We start from the raw sequence: 18,381 nt of genomic DNA on the forward strand, positions 1-18,381 counted from the left end.
CTAGCTTCTAGGGTTTAGCCTCCTTGATCTCGTGGTAGATGTACTCTTGTACTACCCATATCATCAATATTAATCAAGCAGGACGTAGGGTTTTACCTCCATCAAGAGGGCCCGAACCTGGGTAAAACATCGTGTTCCTTGCCTCCTGTTACCATCCGGCCTAGACGCACAGTTTGGGACCCCCTACCCGAGATCCGCCGGTTTTGACACCGAAAGGGACCCAATTTTTCGCTTGGCCCACAAAATATTCGGCGAGTGAGTCTTATATTTAAAAGCCACAATCTTTTTCCAATCATTGTCATTAGAGTCAAAGAAACGTTTTCCCAATGAGGCCAAAAGGGCCATGTTGAATTCTTTCAAGTTGGGGATACCGAGTCCCCCAAATTCCTTTTTTCTAGTAACCAGACCCCAGTTGGCCACAGGTGGTATTTATGTTGATCATCTATATTGCCCCAGAAAAAATGAGGCATTTGAGAGTTAATGGCATTAATTGCCCATTTAGGGAATTTAATCATGGCCATAAGGTAGGCAGGAATACTAACAATACAGGCACACAATAAGATCAACTTCCCCCTGTAGGTCAAGTATCTACCCAGCCAACCAGAAATATTCTTGATAATTCTATCAATAATTGGTTGTAGATCTCCTCTCCTCAATTTGTCATAGTGCAGAGGCACTCCCAAGTATTTGATAGGGAAAGACCCCAACTTACAACAGAAAATTTGAGCAAAGGTTTTAGACTGCTCCTCCTCCACATTTATGGTGAGTAAATCACTCTTGTGGAAATTGATTTTCATACCAGATAGGTTTTCAAAACAGGATAAAATCCACTTAAAATTCCTGGCTTTGTCATATGAATTCTCAAGAAAAAGAAGTGTATCATCAGCATATTGCAAGCTGATCACTCCTCCAGGGATAATGTTGGTCAGAAGACCAGAGATTAGGCCATGCTTTGAAACCTTGATTAGCATTTTGGAGAAAACATCAGCAACTAAGTTAAAAAGCAAGGGGGAGAAGGGATCTCCTTGTTTGAGACCCCCCCCATAAAGTAAGGCCCAGTAGTGTCATTGATCCTCACACTAAATGTACTCTGCAAAAGAGTTGTTTTAATACAAGAAATCCATTTTTGCCCAAAACCTCTGGAACTAAGTATTTCAAAAAGAAAGTCCCAACTTACTCCATCATATGCTTTTTCATAGTCTCGTTTGAGCACAAGCCCTTGCGAACCAAATTTCTTAAGTTCATGAATAACCTTATGTGCCAGGACCACACTTTCAAGAATATATCTGCCCTTGATAAAAGTAGTTTTATTGGGAGAAATCATTCTATGGCTGATAGGGGAAAATCTATTAGTCATAGCTTTTGTAAAAATCTTAATAGCACAATTACTAAGACTGATAGGTCTGAAGTTTTTCATGTCTTTAGCATTCACCTCCTTTGGGATCAACACAATCAGAGCAAAATTAAGTCTATGAATATCTAATTTACCCTCCTCAAAATCTCTAACCATGGCCATAAAGTCTTCTTTAATTACCTCCTAGAAGGTTTGATAAAAGAGGAAAGACAAGCCATCAGGGCCAGGCGCTCCATGTGCATAAGAGCCAAAAATAGCTTCCTTAATCTCCTCTTCAGAAAATTTTCTTTGTAGCATTTCATTTTCTTCTATAGTAACCAGCTCATCTTCCTCCCGGAAGGAAGGGCCAAGATGAATATCATGTTTTGCTTCATACCCAAATAGATTTTTATAAAAAGTAGTAGCTACATCTAGCATTTCATTAGTAGTAAAAACAGGGCCAGAATCCCCATTTAGCTCAGTCAAATGATTTTTTTTCTATGCCTGTGATTGGCAAGAGCATGAAAATAGGCATTTTTTTGTCTCCATCTTTAATTCTACGATCCCTCGAATGTTGCCACAAGGCAACCTCCTCCTTACGCAAGATATCATCGAGCTCTTTTTTAATCTCCCTCATCTGAAGCCTATCCGCATCCGATACATGATTTGACTCGGCAGAAACATCTAGGATATCAAATTCTTGCATAAGGTCTCTCTTCTTTTTCTTAAGAGCAGCTTCAATATTAATACTCCAGCCTTTAGCCTTTTTCCGAAATAATTTAGCTTTTTTTAACCAAACATCAATAGGAGTCCTCCCCACCATCGGGGTATTCCACACCTCTATAAACATTGTTTTAAATTCTGGGTAGTCAAGCCACCATTTTTCAAACCGAATTTTTTTGGGGGAGGTAACCCTCCTAGCTCTTGTGTCTAAAATCAGGGGGGTATGATCACTACCAATTCTGGGTAAAGCAGTTAAAACGGATAAAGGAAACCGAGCATCCCAAGAAGGGGACACAAAGACTCTATCAATAGCAGCAAAAATAGGATCATCCTGATTATTACTCCAAGTAAAACTTCGATTAGCAATGCTAATTTCCATAAGACCCCACCTATTAATCCAATCATTGAAAAGGAAGGCAAGTTGATTATTAATGATGCCATTGCTCTTATCTGTAGCAGATCTCACCAAATTAAAGTATCCACCCAAAATCACAGGATATATGTGAGATTTGCCATTACATCATGTAGCTCAGCAATAAATTCCATTTTCAGATCATTGTAAGCAGTACCATACACAGCAACAAAGTGCCAAACAAAACCATCTTTTTTGTTCTTAATAGTAGTCACAACACAGTATGTTTTATTAATAAAGCCAATTATCTCAAACAGATCATTATTAATCCCCACAAGGATCCCACCAACAGTGTTAATAGCAGGGAGTTGTTGCCAAGAAAAATCATTTCTACCAGAAATTCTCCTAATGGTAATATCTTCAATTTTTCCCCTCTTGTTTCGAAGAAACCAACAAAATCAATATGATTGCTATTAATAAAATCCCCGAGGAACTAAATTTTACCTGGTTGTCCTAGACCACGAATATTCCAAAAGGAACCTATCATTGGACTTTAAAAGGGTGAGATAGGCCACAAGGCACATTCTTAGAAAGAACAGCTGGACTATTTACACCCAAATCAGCAGTGCCCCTGATCTAGAGTTGAAAACATGACCAAAAGGGGTATATACCCTCTCAGCAGCATGTGTGGAAATATCTAAATCATGCGGTAAAACAATTTCTGGATTTTGGTCAGCAAATTGTAGGCATCTTAATTTCTCCATATCCACAATGTCCATAATAATTCTCTTTGATCTAAGCTACTTTTTCCAACACACAAGTAAATCTTATTAATTTGTTCAGCAAGAGTTTGGGTATCAGTGGTAGCAAAAGATTTACCTTTGAAGGAGATAGGAATTTCCAAATTCTTCTTCTGTAGATATGCAGTAGCTTTCTCCATAATCTTGACATTACCATGGTTCCTAGTGATTGGTCTATTAGAGAGCACAGGCCCCCACCCCACATTATGGTCCACATCACACTTCATCTTCTTGTCTGATTCAGCTTTCTCCATGTTTCCTAGAGTGATCTCTTAACAGCTCCAAAGGCCACCGCCAGATCATCAGGTAAACATTGCATATCAGTTAAACAGTGCTCCTCTTCCTCATCAGAGTCTTCCATTTCAAACTTACTTAACTGGGCAGAGCAGTAGTCCATATGGACAGACAAAGGTTTAGAGCCAAACATGGAAGGAGAACCAACAAGAGTCGGACAGGGACTAGAAGGGCCAGAATTCACAGGGCTTTTGTCTCTGATTTCTTCAATGAACTGTTCATGGGAGCAATCAACAAGTTTTGGAGGATGAAACTCACCTCAGAAACAGCCACCATCTTGTTCTTACTTTTAGCAGCAGAGATGTTCTTAATTATTAGGGAAATTTGCTTTGTCAAGTTCATCAATAGGCTCATCACCATCCTCTGCCATCTTGTCCTTCTCAAATTGCTCATTACCATTATCTTCCTTTTTCTCTACAACATTATCAATATCAGGATCATTGTCGTTACCATCAGAGTCCTCTCCCACCTGTTCAAATCCTTCCACGGTGAAAAATAGCAGATATAGCTTTTTCTTCATCTCCACCAATCTCTCAAAAGGAATTTTGGCAGGATCCCTACAAGGAACTTTAATTCTGATAATTTCATAGAAACTTTCAAAAATCCCACTCCAGTCCACATCCACAAGGATGCCAAAACACGAAGCAACCTGTGCAAACACTTTCCATGCACACCACTTGGGAGGAATCCCCTCAACTTGTACCCAAGCTTCAGACAACTGACCAAATGCCTCCAGCATTCCCTCCCATTCACATATCTTGACAGAAACTCCATCAATGGGGAGGTCAAATGCAGGGAACACAATCAGGTCTTCTACTTTTTTCCAAAGTGGGAATCTAAGTAGGTATTTCTTCTCCTCAAGCTCTCTAATTTGCCATGGCCAGTCTTTGTTTTTACAGAAAATACCATTTAGCTGGACCAATAAGTCAGAAGCAGATACTTCTCCTTTCACCACTTTCAAAATAGCACAATTCTTGTAGTTCAACCAACTGGATTCAGCAGCAACAGGGATATCTATGTGGTAGAAACCCAGGCCTGCTGCTGCACTACCAAAATATGTAGCAGTAGGTTGCTGGCGGCCCCAGGCCACACAGTTGTTCACATTATGATTTCCAGAGCAGATAAAACACTTCTTATGATCAATGCAATTCCCAACGTAATGTCCTGGCCAGCTGCAGTTAAAGCAAATCATATCTCTGTACCTCGGATCGAGTGCTTGAATAGCAGGAGTAGGAGGTGGGGGTGGAGGCGGGGCTGCAGTAGTAGCGGTAGCCATGGTAGCCCCCTTCGATGATCCACTCCCCCCCTTAGAGGAAGACGACTGGGCACGGGGTAGGGCTGCCGGTGGTGGGTGTCGGTGTCAAAACCGGCGGATCTCGGGTAGGGGGTCCCAAACTGTGCGTCTAGGCCGGATGGTAACAGGAGGCAAGGAACACGATGTTTTACCCAGGTTCGGGCCCTCTTGATGGAGGTAAAACCCTACGTCCTGCTTGATTAATATTGATGATATGGGTAGTACAAGAGTAGATCTACCACGAGATCAAGGAGGCTAAACCCTAGAAGCTAGCCTATGGTATGATTGTTGTACGATGAAGTTGTCCTACGGACTAAAACCCCTCCGGTTTATATAGACACCAGAGAGGGTTAGGGTTACACAAAGTCGGTTACAATGGTAGGAGATCTTGAATATCTGTATCGCCAAGCTTGCCTTCCATGCCAAGGAAATTCCCATCCGGACACGGGATGAAGTCTTTAATCTTGTATCTTCATAGTCCTGGAGTCCGGCTGAAGGTATAGTCCGGCTACCCGAACACCCCCTAATCCAGGACTCCCTCAGTAGCCCCCGAACCAGGCTTCAATGACGACGAGTCCGGCGCGCAGATTGTCTTTGGCATTGCAAGGCGGGTTCTTCTCCAAATTCCGTGTACCTGCTGAATAATGTCCGATTTTCGTAATGTAGCGCACCTTGGCTTCCACGCCCAATAATGGCCGTCTTCCACGTATCAAACGAATGCGAAAAGTCAGGGTATTTTTACATTCACACCCCTAGCTGCATAAACGAGCCGCCTATTTAATGGGATGGGGATTCAGATCCAAACCACACCTTCTCCTCTCCGCGAGTAATCATCAGAGCGCCTCCAGCAAAGGTCCATTCCAACATGGCCAGCTATCGCAGCTCCTCCTCTCGCCCTTCCAGTCCTAAACCTGGAGACTGGGAGAGGTGCTCCATCCCGCACAGTGAGCTAGTGTCGCTTCAGGCCAAGGGATTTCTCCCTCAGGCCTATATGGTCCCAGTCCGAGCCGAACTCGCCACCTATAATGGCGGAGAGAAAGCGGAGAGCACCCCCAATCCCTCCAAAGGAGAGCGGGTGTGCCTCGTCCCTTATCTCATAAGAGGACTTGGATTTCCAATTCATCCATTTCTTCGCAGGCTTCTGGAGTTCTACGGCCTCCAGCTGCACAATCTCACGCCCGGCTCTATATTGCATATCGCGGGCTTCGTCGCCCTTTGCGAGCTATTCCTGGGTGTTGAGGCTCATTTCGCGCTGTGGAAGAGGTTATTCTGCCTGGTGCCCCGCTCTAAGGAGGGGTCAATGTATCAAGTCGGCGGAGCCGAAGTGTGGCGCATCGCCGGGACCGGATATCTATCCGGAACCCCAAAGAAGGCGTCCGAAGACTGGCCTTCGGAATGGTTTTATATAGAGGACGTCTCACTGCCGGATCCTGTTCGGATCGGCCTCCCTGAGTTCGACAGTGCTCCCTTAAAGAAGCGCTTGAGCTGGCGTCCACGGAGCCCTCGGGGGGAAAGTGACAGGGACATCATTTACCTGATGGGCCGAATAAGATTGTTAGCCCATTCCGGACTGACTATGATCGGGGTTATGGCCGAATGCATTATGCGGGGGGTGCAGCCACTTCAGTATAGAAGCCACCCCATGTGGGACTTCAACGGGGAGGACGACGCCACCCGCTACGGCCGTAAGGTGCCGGATTCGGCTACCGCTCTACTAAAGATCTTGTCCACTTTGTATAAGGGAGAACAGGAGGAATTTCTCCGCGTCAACCCACAGGGTGGATTCTCTATGCATAATCCACCAAGCTGTTGGGGAACGTTGCAGAAAACAAAAAAAATTCCTACTCGTCTCACCAAGATCCATCTAGGAGTTCATCTAGCAACGAGTCATCGGATGCATCTACATACCTTTGTAGATCGCGCACGGAAGCGTTCAAAGAACGGTGATGATGTAGTCGAACACGACGTGATCCAAATCACCGATGACCAAGCGCCGAATGGACGGCACCTCCGCGTTCAACACACGTACGGGACGGGGAACGTCTCCTCCTTCTTGATCCAGCAAGGGGAAGGAGAGGTCGATGAAGATCCAGCAGCACGACGGCGTGGTGGTGGATGCAGGGCGTCACAGTAGCAGGGCTTCGCCTATACTACGAGAGAGAGACGTAACGGGGAGAGAGGGAGGCGCCAGGGGCTGGGGTATGAAGTCCCTCCTCTCCCCCACTATATATAGGGGTTCTAGGGGGGCGCCGGCCCTAGTAGATGGAATCTACTAGGGGGCGGCGGCCTAGGGTGGGGGGCTTCCCCCCCAAGCAAGGGGGCGCCCCCTTTAGGGTTTCCCCTCAACCCTAGCCGCATGGGCCCTAGGGGGGTGGCGCCCCAGCCCACTATGGGCTGGGTTACCTCCCACTTCAGCCCATGGGGCCCTCCGGGATAGGTGGCCCCACCCGGTGGACCCCCCGGGACCCTTCCGGTGGTCCCGGTACAATACCGGCGACCCCGAAACTTGTCCCGATGGCCGAAACAGCACTTCCTATATATAATTCTTTACCTCCGGACCATTCCGGAACTCCTCGTGACGTCCGGGATCTCATCCGGGACTCCGAACAACATTCGGGTTACTGCATATACATATCTTCACAACCCTAGCGTCACCGAACCTTAAGTGTGTAGACCCTACAGGTTCGGGAGACAAGCAGACATGACCGAGACGACTCTCCGGTCAATAACCAACAGCGGGATCTGGATACCCATGTTGGCTCCCACATGCTCCACGATGATCTCATCAGATGAACCACGATGTCGAGGATTCAATCAACCCCGTATGCAATTCCGTTTCTCAATCGATATGTTACTTGCCCGAGATTCGATCGTCGGTATCCCAATACCTCGTTCAATCTCGTTACCGGCAAGTCACTTTACTCGTACCGTAATGCATGATCCCGTGACCAGACACTTGGTCACTTTGAGCTCATTATGATGATGCATTACCGAGTGGGCCCAGCGATACCTCTCCTTCATACGGAGTGACAAATCCCAGTCTTGATCCATGTCAACCCAACAGACACTTTCGGATATACCCGTAGTCTACCTTTATAGTCACCCAGCTACGTTGTGACGTTTGGTATACCCAAAGCATTCTTACGATATCCGGGAGTTACACAATCTCATGGTCTAAGGAAAAGATACTTAACATTGGAAAAACTCTAGCAAACGAACTATACGATCTCATGCTATGTTTAGGATTGGGTCTTGTCCATCACATCATTCTCCTAATGATGTGATCTCGTTATCAATGACATCCAATGTCCATAGTCAGGAAACCATGACTATCTGTTGATCAACGAGCTAGTCAACTATAGGCTTACTAGGGACATGTTGGTGTCTGTTATTCACACATGTATTACGATTTCCGGATAACACAATTATAGCATGAATAAAGACAATTATCATGAACAAGGAAATATAATAATAATGCTTTTATTATTGCCTCTAGGGCATATTTCCAACAGTCTCCCACTTGCACTAGAGTCAATAATCTAGTTACATTGTGATGAATCGAACACCCATGGAATTCTGGTGTTGATCATGTTTTGCTCTAGGGAGAGGTTTAGTCAACGGATCTGCTACATTCAGGTCCGTATGTACTTTACAAATCTCTATGTCTCCATCTTGAACATTTTCACGAATGGAGTTGAAGCGACTCTTGATGTGCCTTGTCTTCTTGTGAAACCTGGGCTCCTTGGCAAGTGCAATAGCTCCAGTGTTGTCACAGAAAAGTTTGATTGGCCCCGACGCATTGGGTATGACTCCTAGGTCGGTGATGAACTCCTTCACCCATATTGCTTCATGTGCTGCCTCCGAGGCTGCCATGTACTCCGCTTCACATGTAGATCCCGCCACAACGCTTTGCTTGCAACTGCACCAGCTTACTGCCCCACCATTCAAAATATACACATATCCGGTCTGTGACTTAGAGTCATCCAGATCTGTGTCGAAGCTAGCGTCAACGTAACCCTTTATGACGAGCTCTTCGTCACCTCCATAAACGAGAAACATTTCCTTAGTCCTTTTCAGGTACTTCAGGATATTCTTGACCGCTGTCCAGTGTTCCTTGCCGGGATTACTTTGGTACCTTCCTACCAAACTTACGGCAAGGTTTACATCAGGTCTGGTACACAGCATGGCATACATAATAGAACCTATGGCTGATGCATAGGGGATGACGCTCATCTCTTCTATATCTTCTGCCGTGGTCGGACATTGAGCTGAGCTCAATTTCATACCTTGTAACACAGGCAAGAACCCCTTCTTAGATTGATCCATATTGAACTTCTTCAATATCTTATCAAGGTATGTGCTTTGTGAAAGACCTATGAGGCGTCTCGATCTATCTCTATAGATCTTGATGCCTAATATATAAGCAGCTTCTCCAAGGTCCTTCATTGAAAAACTCTTATTCAAGTAGGCCTTAATGCTGTCCAAGAGTTCTATATCATTTCCCATCAATAGTATGTCATCTACATATAATATGAGAAATGCTACAGAGCTCCCACTCACTTTCTTGTAAACGCAGGCTTCTCCATAAGTCTGCGTAAACCCAAACGCCTTGATCATCTCATCAAAGCGAATGTTCCAACTCCGAGATGCTTGCACCAGCCCATAAATCGAGCGTTGGAGTTTGCACACCTTGTTAGCATTCTTAGGATCGACAAAACCTTCCGGCTGCATCATATACAATTCTTCCTTAAGGAAACCATTAAGGAATGCCGTTTTGACGTCCATTTGCCATATTTCATAATCGTACAATGCGGCAATCGCTAACATGAGTCGGACGGACTTCAGCTTCGCTACCGGTGAGAAAGTCTCATCGTAGTCAACCCCTTGAACTTGTCGATAACCCTTAGCGACAAGCCGAGCTTTATAGATGGTCACATTACCATCCGCGTCTGTCTTGTTCTTAAAGATCCATTTATTTTCTATGGCTCGCCGTTCAACGAGCAAGTCAGTCAAAGTCCATACTTCGTTTTCATACATGGATCCTATCTCGGATTTCATGGCTTCTAGCCATTTGTCGGAATCCGGGCCCGCCATCGCTTCTTCATAGTTCGAAGGTTCACCGTTGTCTAACAACATTATTTCCAAGACAGGGTTGCCGTACCACTCTGGTGCGGAACGTGTCCTTGTGGACCTTCGAATTTCAGTAGGAGCTTGATCAGAAGTATCTTGATCATTATCATTAACTTCCTCTCTAGTCGGTGCAGGCACCTCAGGAACATTTTCTTGAGTTGCGCCATTTTCCAGTTCAAGAGGTAATACTTCATCAAGCTCCACTTTCCTCCCACTTACTTCTTTCGAGAGAAACTCTTTCTTTAGAAAGGACCCATTCTTGGCAACAAAGATCTTGCCTTCGGATCTGAGGTAGAAGGTGTACCCAATAGTTTCTTTTGGGTATCCTATGAAGACGCATTTTTCCGACTTGGATTCGAGCTTTTCAGGTTGAAGTTTCTTGACATAAGCATCGCATCCCCAAACTTTTAGAGACGACAGCTTAGGTTTCTTCCCAAACCATAATTCATACGGTGTCGTCTCAACGGATTTCGATGGAGCCCTATTTAAAGTGAATGCGGTAGTCTCTAAAGCATAGCCCCAAAAGGATAGCGGAAAATCGGTAAGAGACATCATAGATCGCACCATATCTAATAGAGTGCGATTACGACGTTCGGACACACCGTTACGCTGAGGTGTTCCAGGCGGCGTGAGTTGTGAAACTATTCCACATTTTCTTAAGTGTGTGCCAAACTCGTGACTCAAGTATTCTCCTCCACGATCTGATCGTAGAAACTTGATTTTCCTGTCACGTTGATTTTCAACCTCACTCTGAAATTCCTTGAACTTTTCAAAGGTTTCAGACTTGTGTTTCGTTAAGTAGACATACCCATATCTACTCAAGTCATCAGTGAGGGTGAGAACATAACGATAGCCACCGCGAGCCTCAACACTCATTGGACCGCACACATGAGTATGTATGATTTCCAATAAGTTGGTTGCTCGCTCCATTGTTCTTGAGAACGGAGTCTCGGTCATTTTACCCATGAGGCATGGTTCGCACGTGTCAAATGATTCATAATCAAGAGACTCTAAAAGTCCATCTGCATGGAGCTTCTTCATGCGTTTGACACCTATGTGACCAAGGCGGCAGTGCCACAAGTATGTGGGACTATCATTATCAACCTTACATCTTTTGGTACTCACACTATGAATATGTGTAGCAATACGCTCGAGATTCATTAAGAATAAACCATTTACCATAGGAGCATGACCATAAAACATATCTTCATATAAATGGAACAACCATTATTCTCAGATTTAAATGAGTAGCCATCTCGAATTAAACGAGATCCCGATACAATGTTCATGCTCAAAGCTGGCACTAAATAACAATTATTGAGGTTTAAAACTAATCCCGTAGGTAAATGTAGAGGTAGCGTGCCGACAGCGATCACATCGACCTTGGAACCATTCCCGACGCGCATCGTCACCTCGTCCTTCGCCAGTCTCCGTTTATTCCGCAGCTCCTGCTGTGAGTTACAAATATGAGCAACGGCACCGGTATCAAATACCCAGGAGTCACTACGAGTACTGGTAAGGTACACATCAATTACATGTATATCAAATATACCTTTGGTGTTGCCGGCCTTCTTGTCCGCTAAGTATTTGGGGCAGTTCCGTTTCCAGTGACCCTTCCCTTTGCAATAAAAGCACTCCGTCTCAGGCTTGGGTCCATTCTTTGGCTTCTTCCCGGCAGCTTGCTTGCCGGGCGTGGCAACCTCCTTGCCGTCCTTCTTGAAGTTCTTTTTACCCTTGCCTTTCTTGAACTTAGTGGTTTTATTGACCATCAACACTTGATGTTCCTTCTTGACTTCTACCTCCGCTGATTTCAGCATTGAGAACAACTCAGGAATGGTCTTTTGCATCCCCTGCATGTTGAAGTTCATCACAAAGCTCTTGTAGCTTGGTGGAAGCGACTGGAGGATTCTGTCAATGACCGCATCATCCGGGAGATTAACTCCCAGCTGAGACAAGCGGTTATGTAACCCAGACATAGTGAGTATGTGCTCACGGACAGAACTATTTTCCTCCATCTTACAGCTGAAGAACTTATCGGAGACTTCATATCTCTCGATCCGGGCATGAGCTTGAAAAACCATTTTTAGCTCTTCGAACATCTCATATGCTCCATGTCTCTCAAAACGCTTTTGGAGCCCCAGCTCTAAGCTGTAAAGCATGCCGCACTGAACGAGGGAGTAGTCGTCAACACGTGTCTGCCAAGCGTTCATAACGTCTTGGTTCTGTGGGACGGGAGCTTCACCTAGCGGTGCTTGTAGGACATAATCTTTCTTGGCAGCTATGAGGATGATCCTCAGATTCCGGACCCAGTCCGTATAGTTGCTGCCATCGTCTTTTAGCTTGGTTTTCTCTAGGAACGCGTTGAAGTTGAGGACTACGTTGGCCATTTGATCTACAAGACATATTGCAAAGATTTTAGACTAAGTTCATGATAATTAAGTTCATCTAATCAAATTATTAATGAACTCCCACTTAGATTAGACATCCCTCTAGTCATCTAAGTATTACATGATCCGAGTTAACTAGACCGTGTCCGATCATCACGTGAGACGGACTAGTCAACGTCGGTGAACATCTTCATGTTGATCGTATCTTCTATACGACTCATGCTCGACCTTTCGGTCTTCTGTGTTCCGAGGCCATGTCTGTACATGCTAGGCTCGTCAAGTTAACCTAAGTGTTTTGCATGTGTAAAACTGTCTTACACCCGTTGTATGTGAACGTAAGGATCTATCACACCCGATCATCACGGCGTGCTTCGAAACGATGAACTTTAGCAATGGTGCACAGTTAGGGGAGAACACTTCTTGAAATTGTTATGAGGGATCATCTTATTTACTACCGTCGTTCTAAGTAAACAAGATGCAAAACATGATAAACATCACATGCAATCAATTAATAAACGTGACATGATATGGCCAATATCACATAGCTCCTTTGATCTCCATCTTGGGGCTCCATGATCATCTTGTCACCGGCTTGACACCATGATCTCCATCATCGTGTCTCCATGAAGTTTCTCGCCAACTATTACTTCTACTACTATGGCTAACGCGTTTAGCAATAAAGTAAAGTAATTTACATGGCGTTTCTCAATGACACGCAGGTCATATAAAAGAATAAAGACAACTCCTATGGCTCCTTCCGGTTGTCATACTCATCGACATGCAAGTCGTGATTCCTATTACAATAGCATGAGCATCTCATACATCACATATAGATCATTCATCATTCATCACAACTTTGGCCATATCATATCACAAACCACTTGCTGCAAAAACAAGTTAGACGTCCTCTAATTGTTGTTGCAAGTTTTACGTGGCTGAATTAGGGTTCTAGCAAGAACGTCTTCTTACCTACGTTAAAGCCACAACGTGATTTGTCAACTTCTATTTACCCTTCATAAGGACCCTGTTCATCGAATCCGCTCCAACTAAAGTGGGAGAGACAGACACCCGCCAGCCACCTTATGCAACTAGTGCATGCTAGTCGGTGGAACCGGTCTCACGTAAGCGTACGTGTAAGGTTGGTCCGGGCCGCTTCATCCCACAATGCCGCTGAAGCAAGAAAAGACTAGTAGCGGCAAGAAAGTTGACAAATCTATGCCCACAACAAATTGTGTTCTACTCGCACAAGAAGAACTACGCATAGACCTAGCTCATGATGCCACTGTTGGGGAACGTTGCAGAAAAAAAAAATTCCTACTCGTCTCACCAAGATCCATCTAGGAGTTCATCTAGCAACGATTCATCGGATGCATCTACATACCTTTGTAGATCGCGCACGGAAGCGTTCAAAGAACGGTGATGATGTAGTCGAACACGACGTGATCCAAATCACCGATGACCAAGCGCCGAACGGACGGTACCTCCGCGTTCAACACACGTACGGGACGAGGAACGTCTCCTCCTTCTTGATCCAGCAAGGGGAAGGAGAGGTCGATGAAGATCCAGCAGCACGACGGCGTGGTGGTGGATGCAGGGCGTCACAGTAGCAGGGCTTCGCCTATACTACGAGAGAGAGACGTAACGGGGAGAGAGGGAGGCGCCAGGGGCTGGGGTATGAAGTCCCTCCTCTCCCCCACTATATATAGGGGTGCTAGGGGGGCGCCGGCCCTAGTAGATGGAATCTACTAGGGGGGGAGGCGGACTAGGGTGGGGGGCTTGCCCCCCAAGCAAGGGGGCGCCCCCTTTAGGGTTTCCCCTCAACCCTAGCCGCATGGGCCCTAGGGGGGTGGCGCCCCAGCCCACTATGGGCTGGGTTCCCTCCCACTTCAGCCCATGGGGCCCTCCGGGATAGGTGGCCCCACCCGGTGGACCCCCCGGGACCCTTCCGGTGGTCCCGGTACAATACCGGCGACCCCGAAACTTGTCCCGATGGCCGAAACAGCACTTCCTATATATAATTCTTTACCTCCGGACCATTCCGGAACTCCTCGTGACGTCCGGGATCTCATCCGGGACTCCGAACAACATTCGGGTTACTGCATATACATATCTTCACAACCCTAGCGTCACCGAACCTTAAGTGTGTAGACCCTACGGGTTCGGGAGACTAGCAGACATGACCGAGACGACTCTCCGGTCAATAACCAACAGCGGGATCTGGATACCCATGTTGGCTCCCACATGCTCCACGATGATCTCATCGGATGAACCACGATGTCGAGGATTCAATCAACCCCGTATGCAATTCCCTTTGTCAATCGATATGTTACTTGCCTGAGATGCGATCGTCGGTATCCCAATACCTCATTCAATCTCGTTACCGGCAAGTCACTTTACTCGTACCGTAATGCATGATCCCATGACCAGACACTTGGTCACTTTGAGCTCATTATGATGATGCATTACCGAGTGGGCCCAGCGATACCTCTGCGTCATACGGAGTGACAAATCCCAGTCTTGATCCATGTCAACCCAACAGACACTTTCGGAGATACCCGTAGTCTACCTTTATAGTCACCCAGTTACGTTGTGACATTTGGTATACCCAAAGCATTCTTACGGTATCCGGGAGTTACACGATCTCATGGTCTAAGGAAAAGATACTTGACATTGGAAAAACTCTAGCAAACGAACTATACGATCTCATGCTATGTTTAGGATTGGGTCTTGTCCATCACATCATTCTCCTAATGATGTGATCTCGTTATCAATGACATCCAATGTCCATAGTCAGGAAACCATGACTATCTGTTGATCAACGAGCTAGTCAACTAGAGGCTTACTAGGGACATGTTGGTGTCTGTTATTCACACATGTATTACGATTTCCGGATAACACAATTATACCATGAATAAAGACAATTATCATGAACAAGGAAATATAATAATAATGCTTTTATTATTGCCTCTTGGGCATATTTCCAACACAAGCTAGGTAAGCGGCCGCATTTACTTGCCCATCCGTTTTGTATTCCCATTGTTAAATATTTAGTCTAACGACTTCAACGCAGGAACTGCGCCGGGCTGTTAAGGAAATAAACAGCCCTCCTCCACAACCCGAGGACCCAGGAAGGTCCCTCGACCCGGCCTCTCAAGAGGATCCGGACATATCTTTGGAGCTGATTGATGGAGTGTTCCATCAATTGAGCAAGGACAATGCCTTGGTGGCCATTACGGCCGATTACCCATGGCTAATCCCGGCCTCCCAGGTAACTGAGAGCGGAGTCTCATCCCCTTGAGAAGGAATCCCTTCTCACGCATTTCAGTTTTCCTAACGACGACCGTGTTTTGCAGGGGAGGTTTCCGAGGCGGGAGGCCGAACCTGCGGCGGCTAGCCAACGAGGGGCCGCAGGGCCCCGTGGGGTAAAAAGGAATGTAGTCCGGACTGAGACGTCGGCGCAAAGGTACATCGCACCCTCTTTTTCCCTGGTGTTATTCCTTCAGGGCATATTAACGTTTGTGCTATCTTCAGGACGAAGAGACCTCGCCGGACTATATCCGGAGGGGTTGCCAATCGCGCCTCCACCAGCCAGGCTCCAACGCCTGGCCCGGAAGCGGAAGCGAACACAAGGCGCACACCGAACGCTCCTCCGACAGAGGATGCGGACAGGCTGTCTGCCACCAATTCCGAGGTGGAGAGTGCCATGAACCACAGGCGTCGTCGGACAGTTCTTCGCGACGCTTGTTTCTCCCAAGAGGCATTAGATGCCTTCAATTCAGGAGATGCGTACCTCCGTGCCGCTCAAAATGGTTTAGCCAGAGCCACGGAGCAATATGTAAAAGACATAAGGGTAAGAAAATTTTGGTAAATATATATATACCAGTAGCCCCCGAGACTTGAAACACTTAGAGTAACTGATTTAAGGATCATTTGTTATGCAGGTTCTTACAGAGAAGAATACCGTACTGTCCCAGGAGCTGGAAGAGTGCAAAGCCCAACTGGAGGCCGCACTAGCCGCAGCAGGGGAGCCCAAAGAGACCCCCTCTGGTAAGATATACTTCGAAAGATTAGTATTTTGCGAAGTGCGGCGTGGGTGTAAATCTGACAAATCATATTGCAGATGGCGCCAGACTGGATCCGGAGAGGCAACAACTCTTATGCCGGCTAAAGGCCGGTGAGAGTATGCTGACAAGGGTGAGGCGGGAGAAGAATGATCTTCAGGATGCCAACACCAAGCTGGACGTTGAACTTAAAGATGTTCGTGGCCAGCTGTCGGACTCTACTAAGGAGAATCAGCGGCTTCGACGCGGCATATTTAGTAAGTGCTTAAGAGAATCTTTTGAAAAAAGAGTTCGGCGAGGAAGTCGACTAACAGAGTAATCTCTGTAGGTACGCTAACGGGTCGTCCTGCAGAGGAGATGCCCGGTTCTATGGGTGACCTTCTTCTCGAGCTCTCGCAGCTGCACGGGCGAGTTCGGCAGGCGATGCGAGGCGTTGCCCAAGTCTTATGGCCTTCCCACTCCATGCCCGAGGGCCTTGGAGAGCTTTCAGATAAGCTTAAGGGAGCTCGGCGGCGCTTCCGGTTGTGGAAGATATTGGCCTGCCGACAAGGCGCTAGGGAGGCCTGGGCCATGGTGAAGACGCGGTACACGAAGTCTGACCCAAACCACATGGCCGAGGTCGGACCTGTGGGGCCTGACGGGTAGGAGATCCCTGTAAGCTTAGTGTACGGCCAAGTAGAATTGGCCGCAAAGTATTCCCAGCAGGACTGTAAGTTAGACAGCCTGTTAGATGGTATTGAAGAGGAATACAATCAGTCAGAGTGACTATGTAATTTTTAATTGACATGTGTAATGCCTTCTAGCCAGATTGTAGATCGTTTGTCGTTGCCGACCTTTTCGCTTCAACCTCAGGACCTGACGGTCCGGAGTGTGTCCGAATACTCTACCGGTTATGTAAGAACCGGGGTATGCATGGAGACCAGGCGTAGGGGTCATTAGTGCTTTATTAGACAAGTGCCCAACTAGTTATGTTATATTACATGGTTAGTAAGAAACATCTTCCAGAGAGAATAGTTTCGCTAGGGGTTCCTTTCTCTGGGAGGCATGCCCTAAAGTGCATGTCCGGACTGCAAACGCAGGAAAATCATCTGGGGGCATACATATAAATAAGTAAAAAAGGTCATCTTTTAGTTCACCGACCGAATATTCCCTTAAGAACGCTAGCTTTCGGCTTCACCCAGTCTGAGGTACACATCCGGCTGATCCGGCAGTAACAATCGCAGAGGTGCTCCCTTTACCACCTAGCCGAACAATCGGGAATGTAGGGGTAAGCACAGGAGCCAGGCAACCCAGCTTGGCCAAAACTTAAGTCATATCGATGCATATAATGGTGAAGAAAAGGTACATGTGGAAGTCTGACACATGTGGTGGGTGTAAAGCCCGAGTAAATAAGCTTCTGTTAAAGAAGCCCCCAGGTTTAATGAGGGAAAGTAGCACGTCACTTGAGGAGCCTTTAAGGGCTATAAAAGAAAAGAGGGGAAGGAGAGAAATGTAAGACAGAAAATGTAAAAAATGGACAGAGGAAGGAGACAAACACAGAGTCCGGCGCTAGGCATAGAATCTTCGGAGACGGGCTGCGTTCCATGGGTTCGGCTCGAGTCGGTTATCCGACGCATCTCGCAGGCGGTATGCTCCACCAGTCAGGACTTGGTCGATTATGAAGGGACCTTCCCACTTGGGCTTCAGCTTGTCCTTTTTCTTGTCCGATAGGCGTAGAACTAATTCGCCAATGTTGTAGTTTTTGGCCCGCACTTCTCTGCTTTGATATCTTCAAGCCTGCTGTTGATAGAATGCGGAACGGGCTTTTGCCACGTCGCGCTCCTCCTCTAAGGCGTCCAAACTGTCCTGCCGATAGAGCTCGGCTTCCCTTTCTTCGTACATGCGCACTCAGGTGAGTCATGAATTATGTCGCAGGGCAAGACTGCCTCTGCGCCGTACACCATAAAAATGGTGTGTATCCGGTGGTGCGATTCGGCGTGGTCCGCAGCCCCCAGAGTACGGAGTCGA

General features: G+C 46.5%; 1 pseudogene; it reads right to left on the reverse strand.

Moving 5' to 3' along the window:
• Positions 1-3,159: 3,159 nt before the first annotated feature.
• LOC147993104 (uncharacterized) lies at positions 3,160-4,778 on the reverse strand (annotated as a pseudogene).
• Positions 4,779-18,381: the final 13,603 nt, after the last annotated feature.

This window comes from Triticum urartu, chromosome 1A (assembly GCF_056163025.1).
Source record: "Triticum urartu cultivar PI428250 chromosome 1A, HENAU_Tu73, whole genome shotgun sequence".
Classification (NCBI taxonomy): domain Eukaryota; kingdom Viridiplantae; phylum Streptophyta; class Magnoliopsida; order Poales; family Poaceae; genus Triticum; species Triticum urartu.